This window comes from Arvicanthis niloticus, chromosome 2 (assembly GCF_011762505.2).
Source record: "Arvicanthis niloticus isolate mArvNil1 chromosome 2, mArvNil1.pat.X, whole genome shotgun sequence".
NCBI classification, from domain to species: Eukaryota; Metazoa; Chordata; class Mammalia; order Rodentia; family Muridae; genus Arvicanthis; species Arvicanthis niloticus.
In genome coordinates, this window is record NC_047659.1 from 27,527,544 (window position 1) to 27,540,231 (window position 12,688).

Genomic DNA, 12,688 nt, shown 5'->3' on the forward strand with positions numbered 1-12,688 from the left:
TGTGTGTGTATGTATGTGTGTACCATGTGTGTATGTGTGTGCACACATATGCGTATGTATGCACATGTGTGTGCATGTGTGTACATAAAATACAACAAAGATATAGAAGAATAAGTCATAAATTTGAGAATGAGTGATTGTAGGGATAGGAGAGGAGATGGGGGGAGTAGACAGGAACCAATACGGTATAGTTGTGTATAAAAGCCTCAGACTAAAAAAAAATGCTATAAAAAGAAAAAGAACAGTAAATAGGAAAAGAAAATTTTAAAAAAGGAAAACCACCAAAATCTTAAGCCCCTCTGTGACTGTGACTGCTTTTTGTCATCTGTGAATGGGAAATTGTGCTTTCTAGATCACAGCAGAAATTCCTGTCCTTTCCTCTTTTTAGCTGGAAAGAGTGAGCTAATTCTGAAAGAATAAAAAAGAGAGTCCCAGCTCGACATTCTTAGCTCCCTTTTTTAAATCTTATTTTTATAAAAATTATTTATTTTATGTGTATGAGTACACTGCAGCTGTCCTCAACCACACCTGAATAGGGCATTGGATCCCATTACAGATAGCTGTGAGGCACCATGTGGTTGCTCAGGACCTCCAGAAGAGCAATCAATGTTCTTAACCACTGAGCCATCTCTCCAGCCCCTAGCTCCTTTATTTTTTTTTAAGGTTATTTTAACTTTACTTAAAATGTAATTCCAGAATTTTCCCCTGTGTCCCTCTAACCCCTCCCCTCACTCCTCCCACTTCCTCTCAAATTCATTTCCTTTTTTTTTTTTTTTAAATCAAGAAGTAAAGATAAAGGATAAAAACAAGTCTCAAACCTGCATGAACTATTTCCCTCGTTTCCTTTTCTGGGATCATAAGATATTAAACGTAACAAACTCATCTGTTGACCAGTGAAACTCATATTTGTTAATTTTAAAAGACCCGTTTGGTTTCTTTCTCTTAGTTGAAATTAACTATGAAGATTACTGGGTGGAAAATACATTTGCTTTTCATCAATACGTCAGGGGAAGTTAGCTAAACATCACCACGTTTGTGGTTGTGCAGGGCTAAGTATTGTATGGGCTTAGAGTAAACTGTGTAAATAAACCGTTACACTCCTCACTTACTTCTCACTTTTGGCTCTTATCTCCTGACAGTGGGATTTTTTTTTTTAATGGTAATATTCAATCTAGGTAGCAACTAAAATGTTAACTCAAAACTTTTTTCACAAGCATCTTTTAATATTTATAATAAGATACTTTAATTACACAATTTTAATTCAACTCCACCCTCTTCTTTGATTCTCAACTTCATGGATGGGTGTCATTATCTCCCAGCTGAGAGGTACAAAGTATTTTCTGCTTGCTTAAGGTTATGCATTAGGTTAGTGTCAGAGGCCACAGTCAGGCTTCAGAACTTGGCCACCTTGATTAAGTATATCAAGGATGGCACTGGAATTTGGTCCAGCCAAACTTGTCTATTAAATATAACTGCTTCTCCTTCAACCTCTGGGCATGGAAGCAGCAGTCTTATTTGCACCTTAGGCCCTGAGAACGTGGAAGGTAATAGCTAATACCTATCTATAAATGAATAAATACTTCATTGAGTGCTGATAGATATCAAGTCTGGGTTGGTTTTGTTTTGCATCTTTTTGAGATGAGATTCCTGCAGTCAAGGCTAGCTTTGAACTGCATACTCTGTGGAGGATGGCATTGTGGAGGATTGACTCCCAATCTGTCAACTTCTACCCACCAGGTGTTGGTGTTACAGGCATGACTATCACACTAAGCCTTATCTACACTGAACAACATGCCCCTTGTCCCTTATGATTTTCTTATGCCTAGAAATGATGCCATTAGATACAGACATTTATGGAAATTACTTAAAATTTACATTTATGGACATTACCTACAGTTACATTTATGGTATAGATAGGCAAAGTTTGTCATTTAAAACGTATTTCTTTATTCTGTTTTCTTAAAAATTCAAATTAGTCTCTCCTTGATCTTTGACATACAGCTAGAAGCTGGCTATGACTTGAGACTATTTCATGCATTGGGGGGCCTGTTTTTGAGAAAATGTCCTCATTATAATTTTAGTCTGGCACACTGTGGGTCCTCACAGAATTGGACTCTACCTTGAAACAGCTGCACTTGGAGACATATTGGGCATGTTCTCTCTTCTTCCTGAAGGCACCTGGGGAATCACTTACTAGACATTCAAACCACTGTCAGCCAGTGCAAGCACCATTAACTATAATGTGCCAAAACCCACACTCCACCCTAACATTTCATCTGCAGTGTTCTTTGCCCCCTGTTCCCTGGCTTTAGATTAGTTCAGGCATACAGTTGCTCTTTCCATGGTGTTTTTTTTTTTTGTTTTTTTGTTTTTTTTTTTTTAAATTGAATTATCAGTGACACTTAAAAGATGAGCAGAAGACAAGGATTTGGTGTTCAGGTCCACAGGCTAGTATGGGAACACATGGTTGCTGCATGATAATTTCTATAACTCTCTCTCTCTCTCTCTCTCTCTCTCTCTCTCTCTCTCTCTCTCTGTACAGTAATTGCTCTAATAAATAAGATATCTTAAGGAAAGAAGGACATTTATACTCTTTCTCATACCTCATCTTCCCACCTTATAAAAGTTTTGCAGACTCAAGCCAAACTTGTTCACTGGGCATCTGAAAGGGTTCCTTCTTGTATGGAAGGCTGTCACAGTATTTTTATGACAGCTAGTGTTTCTCTTGGTCTAAGACACAGGTATGTGAAATGTAGGTCAGGGGTTGAGAATGAATGGCTGCTTGTCATGTGGGAAGACATAATTGGCTCGGAGAGCACTGAGGAACGCCCGCCAGCCTGCCCGTGTCACATCCCTTTTTGGCTATTGGTTTTGGCTGCTAGTCCCAGAACAAATAATAGGCGGGTTCATATTTCTTGAAATACATCTTTATCAACTGTGTCAACTTATGGCGTCTTGCATTCCCAGGGGACAGGCAGCTGGTAGTTTTTGCTTGTGCCATTTCTGTGCTGAGAGCAGGCTGTTCACACCATGACAAATGGACGCAGCTGGAATAACGAGTCTCTCTTCTCAAGACCAGACCTGCTGGGGAAAACGTCTCGTCTTCTGAGGGACTGCAGATGAATGTAGCAAGCCCTCTACAGACACCATTTTACAGCTTAATTTTACTCCTATAGTCACCACCAGAATAGTCACCAGTTCCAGGGAAACAGGCTCCAAAAATGGGTTGGGTTCTAATCATTTTTGGAATACTGCACACATTTTCCCTCATAAAGGAGATTTTACGAAGAATGTCAGAGGCAGCATGTCATATCCTAGTTTTTAGCCTGCTTATAAATCTAAGGGGGTTAGAGATACAACGTGCATTTTTTTTAATACAAAGCAATAGAAAGCAAACAGTTTTGAGACCATCAATTAGGCAAAATAGAGGAACGATACCATTAAAGAACATTTTGGATTCTTCTTGAAAATTTTGCTGTCTGGTTAGGGACGGTTTAATGGGGGAGATGAATCAGTACTCTAGACATTTTAAAGTGACTATGGAAATATTCAAGGACTTTCAGGGTTAGAAGCCAGTGGTTTCTGGTAAGTTTGCAATCATTATAGTACAAGCTCTGGCTTTTTATAAGTTCCTGAAGCAACTTGGGTAGTTTTCACTGTCTGTTTAACACATTCTACGGAGTCCTTCCCTTCCTGACTCTTGAGTTATATTTTGAGCCAATCTCAAGGTTTTTACATTATTTTTCATTCTCTGGTACTGAGTAATCAGTCTTCTAGTCATTTAATGGTTTGAAGAGTCCAATCCAATATAGTAATCTAAACTCATTGTTTTCTTGACATTGTCTCCGTTGGCAGTAAGGATGAGAAGGATGAGAAGCCTGCAGGGTGTATGCCTATGCATGGATGTGAAAGTTGCTGGGTTGAAGAGGGAGGGTCGAGGATGCTGTATAGATCTGACTGGCACGGCTTGAGTTTGGCAGTGTAGATGTTCAAAGCTTACTTATTATCCTAGGGTTTGGGGGCTGACTCTCCTTCCCAGGTCCCCACTGTGACTATGATTCCTTTAAGAAAAGGTGCTTCCTGCAGTGAGTTGTTTGGAACATTATCTTCAGTTCCTTCTCTCTTGAGTCAGGGAGCCAGGTTGTCCATCTGAGGAATCCTTGCAAGAGATCCGAGGTTTGTTCTCCACTGTGGTGTGTACCATAGAAAACCTGGTTCTTTCTTTTATCCCCGCATTTCTCCTACGGGCTGAACTATAAACCTGTGCTGAGAGCCCTAAATGCTCTGAGAGTGTGAGAGCCGCTCTTCAGATGTCACTGTGACATCTCTCTCATTTGGCTTAAGGCAAAGTAGTTTTCTCCTCTGGGAGCTAGTCCCCCAGTAACCCTGCCTATCAAGTCTTCTTCTCCAGTCTTTCCACCTGCAGACTCCACGGGCTGGTAGAGTGGCTTCACAGTCCTAGCGGGTATGCACAAGGCTCTTCTTACTGCACTCTTAAAGCTTTGGAAAAGTTGAAGTAAAAGCATCCCATTTGTTTTTCTGCCACATGCCCTGTCTTCAGTACATCAAGTCGTATTGTTCTTTGCATCCAGGTCCTAATGATAGCTTCCTAAAACAGCCACAATTCAGGTTCATATGACCGCAAATGGCAATATGAGTAAAAGGAAAAGTAATTGCTAAAACAAACTAACAGACACAAACCTGATTCTTCCTAAATTTGACTGTGTTGTATGACAGGGGAGGTTCAAAGAGCAAAGAAATGCTAAAAGCACTATGTTGTATAATTTGGAAGTAGGGAAAAAACCCCAAAGGCATGAAGGGAGCACAGATGAAGCTGCCTTGACCATAATTTAAGGTGGTGCCTGCAGGGGAGGGAAGTAGCAAGAATTATATATGACTTGACACAGACTCTCCCGTTTAGTTTATTGCTGGTCTGGAAGAAATACCTTTATTCATAGGGGAAATTACTCTTTAAATTAGTCATCAGATTCTCTTTGTACTTTATTCTGATATTGTCACATAGCTATTTCCTGTACATTGTAACACTGTCTTAGAGAGAGCTTCCTTAAGAATTAGGAAGTAAGCACACTTGCAAATCTCAGGATGTTCCTGGAAAGCACAAGACTTACAAGATCTTACTTACAAGGCTTACAAGGACTTACTCCCCATGGCACTAATAATTGCTGGGAAGAGCAGGCTCTATCTTTGACTAAGCTGATGGCATACTGTGCAGGCAACTTCACAGATTCAGCTTTTCTAAGATATCACTCATACTAGGCTAGGGTATTTTTTTAGTGGTGCAGTTGCCTTTGAGTTATCTCTGCTCTTAAGTAACTCCATATTTATACTTCTGTGATCTAGTGACTTCCACTAAATTAGATTTGGGTGAAGTCATTTTTTTTTTTTTTTTTTTTTTTTTTTTTTTTTAGGTTTGTCATTGGTGTCCTATCTGGGATGGACAGACATTTGTTTGCATCTCACCAGGCAAGGTCACATATCAAACATAATTTCATAATTTGTGCTATTTCACCCACTCATCTGATATTCAGAAGAACTACAATGTAACCTGGGTGAGTAAATCAGCAACTATTTATGAAGAACCTGTTACGTTCAAAGTGTATTGAAGTCATATTGTGTTATGAGAGACAACATGGCCATTTGAGGGCTGCATAAAATCAAGAGCCTAGGAATATTCAACAGTTACCACAATTTTGTCATTTACTGTGGCTGTTTAATGACAAGGTAGAGACAGAACTTACTTCTATTTTTGGCTTCTATCACACTGTCTCTTCCTCCAAATACAACAAAGTTCTGAAATAATATTACAGAACTGTGGGACATTTATTCCTACAAGATTATTACATGCTAAATACAGCTCTCATTGACCCTGAAGAACAGATTGAGTGCATCTTCTGACTCCAAGTTATAAAATTGGCCAGGGTTGGAGATTTCCCACCACAGATATCAGCAGAGATTCTTATTAAACATTTATTACTATACCATGGCTAATAAATAATAAATGGCCAAAGTTCAACTCTCCCTTCATGAAGCATAAGTTTTATAGAGAAATGAGACTTTGCCAGGCAAGGAAGAAATGCACAGGCTATTTGAGAATATCCTTGGAGAGTGGTGTTCTGGGATTCAAAATGGAATGTGTCTGGGTGGGGAAATGTGGAATTGGGGACTGAATCATGTGCCTACAGTGGCCAGGACGAGTAAAGAAGAGTAAACTTTTGGGTGGCCTTATGCGTGCTAGGGCATAATGGAATCTGTGAAAAATGGAAAGGAGTCCTCCCTAAGGGTATCACAATAGCTTTCTCTATTCTAAACCACTGTGACTTTTCCATAGGGAACTATTGTGTGTGTGTCTAGAAATCAGATTCAAGTAAGCTATGGTAAGGGGCTACCATTTATTTTTGTGATATATCAATAGTATATATTATATAGTATATCTACAGTATATATTATATAGTCTATATTACATATACATTACTAGTATATATCACAAATTAGCTCAGCATAATGAAAACAAAATTTAACATTCAATTTTATTTGATCCTCTGTTCTTTCCTTTATTTCATAATCTCTGTAAAATGCCTATAAATTTTTGTTGTTCTGTGCACTCAAAAGTTGTTCAGGAAACATTTTTTCTTGTTATTGGCAGTGATTTATATTTAAGTTTATAGTACTATTAGTAGCTTGATAACTTATTTTAACAGTAATGAGACATTAAAAATAGAGTTAGCTATATTTCTAAAGTTACTCATTCAAATTCCATGTATCTTAAAATTAATTCACTTTAGAAAATGTAAAGGTAACGAAGGCTGTTATGTTGGGGTGAGATTGCTCCCATTCCTAACCCACTAGAAATTCTAGTGTTTTTAGACTTTGCTCACATTCCTCTCCTGTAATATTTTTAACCTTTGGCACTTACCCTGTCACAAGGCATTGTGTAATTTTAGTGTCCGTTCTGTTTTGAGTCAGTCTTTGGTGCTCTGAAGCATAGACCTGCAGTCTACATTCCTCTGGATCTTTCTAAACATGCAGTGGGCACACATATGCTTTCATCTCTTCTTTGCATCTCAAAAAGTTGGATTTTTTCCCTAGAAATATAGGAACAGTAGGGTCTCTGACCATAATCAGAAGTAACAGGTAATTAACAAACTCTGAGAGTAGCTCTCAACTTGAGCCTGGGAGGTGTAATATAAATAAAATATGAATATGAAAAAAATATATTTCACCTTCTACCTCATGAGTGAAATGTTCCACACTGCTTTCTTTCTTTCTTTCTTTCTTTCTTTCTTTCTTTCTTTCTTTCTTTCTTTCTTCCTTTCTTCCTTTCTTCCTTTCTTCCTTTCTTCTTCCTTTCTTTTCTTATCATTATCTTGTTTTACAGTCTAGTCATTATCCCCCTCCTGGTCTGTCCTCTGACAATTCCTCATCCTATTCTTCCTCTCCTATGTCCAAGAAAATGTCCCTCATCCCCACCCCACCATGCCTCTCTACTCCCTGGGGCCTCAAGTCTCTCGAGGCTTAGGTGCATCTTCTCTCACTGAGGCCAGACCTGGCAGTCCTCTGCTGTATATGTGTCAGGGCCTTGTGTCAGCTAGTTTATGCTGTCCACATTGCTTTTCAAAGTTCTCAGTGAGATTAAACTCAAGTTGCCTGTAAAGGTAGTTAGGTAAACCTTCCCTGTTGGTATCCCTTTCCAACTTCCTTTATTTTTTAGCATTTCCAAAGAAGCTATTAACTTTCCAATACATGTGTCAGTGTGATCTACTGGGAGAATGAAAACTAAAACATACTTACTAATATTATGGGGACTTCACATATTCTCCTTTATCCTGTCTTGTTAAAACCTCTTGCTAGCATCTCAGAAATTTTTAATTATGTAAATATATCAATAACTCATACTCATAATTACACTCATTGTTCAGATTCTTCATATATTCACTGGTTTTGAAAGACAGCAAGGGTTGTTGAAATTTCAAACAAGCCATAGTGGTAAGGGTGGCGAAGGATCTCAGTGCCTTTTGAGAAATGATAACAGCTGATCATATTTGAAAGCTTAGCTGGTAGTAATTATGTATATGTACATGTGTACATGCACATGATGTGTATGTATATGTATGTATAAAAACATGTGTGAATATGTATGTATATATGTGATATATGATATATATGTGTGTGTTCATAGATGTGTGTGTATACATATATATTTATATATTTCTTAAGCTTATCCTCACACTAAAGCTTTCAGGTAAGTATAATCATTCCATTTTTGTTACTTGTGAGTATTAATGGGGGTAAGTAGTTAAATAGTTTGCCCCAAATAAATTATCTCATAAAAGCCAAAATCCAATTCAAACTCTTGCTGAGGGGACTTTATTAGTTTCTGTCTGCCTTTAAGTTTTCTTTAAAACAGATAGTAGGTATGTGTAGGAACATGGTCTAAGAATGGATTTCTGTGAGAATTCTGAGTGCTTGTAAGAAAACTCCAAGAAAACAATTCAAAGTCTGTGACCTCAATGTCTTCAAAACCATGAAATTGTCCATGGGATGTGCCTTTGTTCCCCTCCCAGGTGTAGCAGAGAGAAGTTTACCTCAGATCATTCATTACAACTGGCTGTTGTTATTTATTTATATGTCTCTATGGAAAAATGTGTTATTGTCTGCCATGTGCAGCCTGCCCTTGTGATTGTACATTTTACTCATGTGACTGTCTTAACCCTCAGAGTATAAATTGGCTGATGCTCTGAATAAAGTTGGCTATTGCCTGCAATTATATCTGCCTCATTTATCTGCTCTGCTCTCCCAGGTCCCACTGCCTGTAGAGCAGTAAACAGTATGTAATCAACACTACTAACTTAGAAATGTGATTGATTATGTCACAATCCTATAATAGTACAATTATAGCTCATCTTTTAAAGGATGAAGTTAGGTATAAATCAAGGACAAATTCGCAAGAAACCGCCTTCAGACATTCTTTTACAGTAATGGCAATACACATTAAGAAGAGCTAGGAAAATGGGTCAGAGTTTTAGAGGCGTGTGTGTGTGTGTGTGTGTGTGTGATTGTTATTGGACTACAAGGATTAAGTAGATTATTATCTCTAAATTGCATTGCAATGTGGGGTTCAAATTTGTTGATTCCGGAAAAAAATGAAATGTGGTGCTTTTTATTTTTTGAGAGTAAACTATGTCTTCCTGTAATTTAAACTGACATTTTGATAGACCAAAGCATACAAAAAGGACAAGAAAACAAATTGGGTTGTTCTATCAGCCCCTACAGGTTTTACAAACCTTAATTTAATGTGAACTTGGAGTTAAGGTGAGATGAAGAATGAGATGATAATAGCAGGACGAAATTGGCCACTGACAATGAATCAATTATATACAGTGGCTTTTCCTCAGAACTTAGTGTGCTCCAGCCCCAACTTAACATGTCTGGCTACATTGTGGTTTAAATTGTAGGAATATTTCACATGTGTTCCAAATTAGCAGACATGAAAGATGAGACATCCTCCAGTGTAGACATCTAGTTTGTAAAGACATATTTTCTCACAACAAAACATGAGGTGTTATCAAATAAATTGAATATCAGACTCTTTAGTACAGCCGTAAGATATGTATGTTAAAAATGGTTCTATTGAAGTACAAACATCAGAACTACTGAATTTATGTCCTCAAGGCTGGTGGTATTTGCTCCTCTATATAACAAGGAACCTGCAACAGGTGGCTGTTAGGAGTCTGTGGGCACCCCCACAGCATCTTGACCTGTGAGCTTTCCTCTACGATAGTACGGGATGGTATGGGGCAGTGAGGTATGTTTTCTTAGGTCTCTGTAGCTAGACCAGATTACAACAATAAGCACTAGCTGAAATGGAAACCTGTGTAGCAACTGTTTCATTTTTCTGCCCATATGGTAGAAAGTGAAATTGGTAAAATTTAGGAACGAATATAAAATTAACCAAGTCAGAGTTCTTAACTGACATTAACCATGTCAGTGTGTAAGGAGGATAAATACTAACGAAAAGAAAACAGATTTCACCAGAAAGGACCCACTGCTCATTATGGTGGCTGTGCCCGAAGGGAACGTAGTCCTACCACCATGTGTTTTTAAACACTGGTGAGCGCATATTTGATCAGTCTCCTGTGGAAAAGATTTAAGCCCCATATTGTAAGAGGCTGAATTTGATACCTTTTGAGATTGCCATCAAGTCTTTGAGTTCCATGATGGGGCACATTTTCCAATTTCTTGTAACTTGATAATTATTTTCTGTTTGTGACTCACTTTTATGTTCTATGCACTGACACACATTCATTTTACTTTAGTCTTAACATTAATTCCACATTGTGAGATAACAAGTCTCTGTTAAAAAATTTTCCTCTTCAACTGGACTGTCATCTTAGGATCAGTTTTTTTTTTTTTTCCTTCCTTCCAGAGTCACTGGCAGGATGAACATGGAATCTGTTTGTAAAGGGGAAAGCTTTAAAAGAGAATTAAAGATTTTTAATTAAATTCATTTAACCTTTCAAAAGCTAAACCTCTCACATCTTGTTTTTAAGACATACAGTATGAGCATCTTCATATTTTGATATGGTCCTTTTCAAGTCTAAGTTTGTTAAAACCTTGCTTGGAATATAGTTGTGTTTATCAGAGACACATCATTTGAAGAGAAAAAATAACGAGTATGAATTGAAATGTTGAATTAGGTAATATTAAGAACTTTAGTGTTTTTCTTAGAGGCTAAATTAAAATGGAATAAGCCTGAATTCTGTCTGAAAAGCTAGGGGATGATGAAGGTCATGGATTAGTCAAAACTGCATTGTATCTACTAATCTCTGAAGTCACGTGACTATTCATTATCCTTCTTAAGTGTCAAAGCAGAGGACCTTGTTAGTATGGTTTTTCTTCTCACAGATGGCATCAGAAAAGACCACTTAGTGGGAAATATGAGGAATAAAAGATAAAATTAAGGTAAAAAGTTCCCTCAATGTTTATTTATTAAAAAACAAAATTAAAATTGAAATATGTCTCTCATTTCCTGTAAGGCATGATTAAAGAGTTGATGTCATTCATCCTTGGTGAGGATACAGGAAAACCCTTTTGTTTATTCCTGGTAGGGATATAAACTGACCCCAGTAATGTGCAGGGTAATTTTTACAGTATATGTCAAAGGCTGGAAGAAAAGCAATAATATTCGACTCAAAAATTCTGCCTTTAGGAATTTCTCCTCATGAAATCTCTATATGTGCAGAAAATTATAAGCCAATGTGCACTGCAGGTGCAGTGTGGTATTGCTTGCTGTGGCAAAAACGTTCCTGTGTCTAAATGCTGATGGGTGAGGTGGTAGTTGAGAAACTAGGAACGTTCCCAGAGTGCTAAGCTATGTAGACTTGTAAGTAACGTGATTCCTGACGAGGAAAAAAATGTCTCTGAAATTTTTTAAAAGGAAACTTTAGAACATTATTATAGCCCAGTTCATTTTTTATTACATTCCCCACATTTATTTATTTATAGGGGTGTCACATTATACACATGGAAGTCAGAGGCCAACTTGCAGGACTTGCTTCTCTTCTTCCACATGTGAGTTTCATGGATAGAACAAGTCAGACTTGTCAGCAATGCCTTAACATACTGAGCCACCTTGGAGCATCCTCTAATTATTTTTTTTATTAAAAATAGTTATATATATTTATTAACTTTACAAAAAGTTGATCTTGGTTTAAGGACTATATTCTATTCAGTAAAAGTTTGGACTTTTGTTAAGTCTATTAAAATCCCACCATCAAGAATTACTGCTGACATTGTGGAAAGAGAACTGTCTGAGAAATTAGTGAAAGGTAACTGGAAATTAGCTTACCTCTAGTTCCCGTCCTTTTGTGATAATTTATAATTTGGTACAGATAAATGCAAGGCTTTAGTTTGTTTGTCTGAAAAGTGGTAAGCTTAAAGGTAAACTGAAATTAATTAGTACTAAGTATTTCTGTGCCCCCATGCAACTCAAATGTTTAGCTGCTATTTTATTTCCATCTTTGAGAATTGGGCTGAGGCTGTAACTCAGTTGGTAGAGTGTTTGCTTAGCATGCAAAAGGCTCTGGGCTTGTCTTCAGCAGCCCACAAACAACATATAAGTCATCACTGCACATGTCTGGAGTTCTATGCAGCCTTATAACTCTAGAGTTGGAAGTAGGGCATCAGGAGTTTAAGGCCATCTTGGGCTACCTCAGACCCTGTTTCTTAACAAACAAAACACAAAACAAAATAAAGAAAATACCCATCTGTTTTTATAAGTACAGTATCTTTTCAGTATTAAATCCACTGAATTATTTAATGTTAAATTTTGTATTATGTGACAATCTGATAAGAAAGAGTGTTCTTTCTTTTGTGTGTCCTGTCACAGTTTCAAAATGCGCTTCCTTTCTCTCCATCTCCAAAGTGAAGAGAAGATTATCCAGAATGATACTCTCTCTTTGGTTCTCATGATCTCTCTCTCTCTCTCTCTCTCTCTCTCTCTCTCTCTCTCTCTCTCCACATGGGTCAATCACAGGCTTAACCTCCCTTAGATTTGGTGATTTTTGATAAGCTTTATATTCTAAATCAGAACAACATTCTTATTTTATGTAAATTTTTTTGCTACGATTCTTGCATTTTAGTTCAATAAGCAAAATTAGTGGTGGTGAAT

The 12,688-nt window shown here is 37.4% G+C and overlaps 1 long non-coding RNA gene across 3 annotated transcripts in view; it reads left to right on the forward strand.

The window, feature by feature from the left end:
• Positions 1–12,688, forward strand: part of LOC143441306 (uncharacterized) — an 85,238-nt gene that overhangs the window by 27,956 nt on the left and 44,594 nt on the right. Inside the window, exon 2 of one of the 3 annotated variants that reach the window (XR_013108592.1) lies at positions 5,430–5,570. The exons of the other annotated variants lie outside the window; for them this stretch is intronic. This is a non-coding gene — a long non-coding RNA (uncharacterized LOC143441306). The remainder of the gene's footprint in view (positions 1–5,429; positions 5,571–12,688) is intronic. 3 annotated transcript variants of the gene reach the window in all.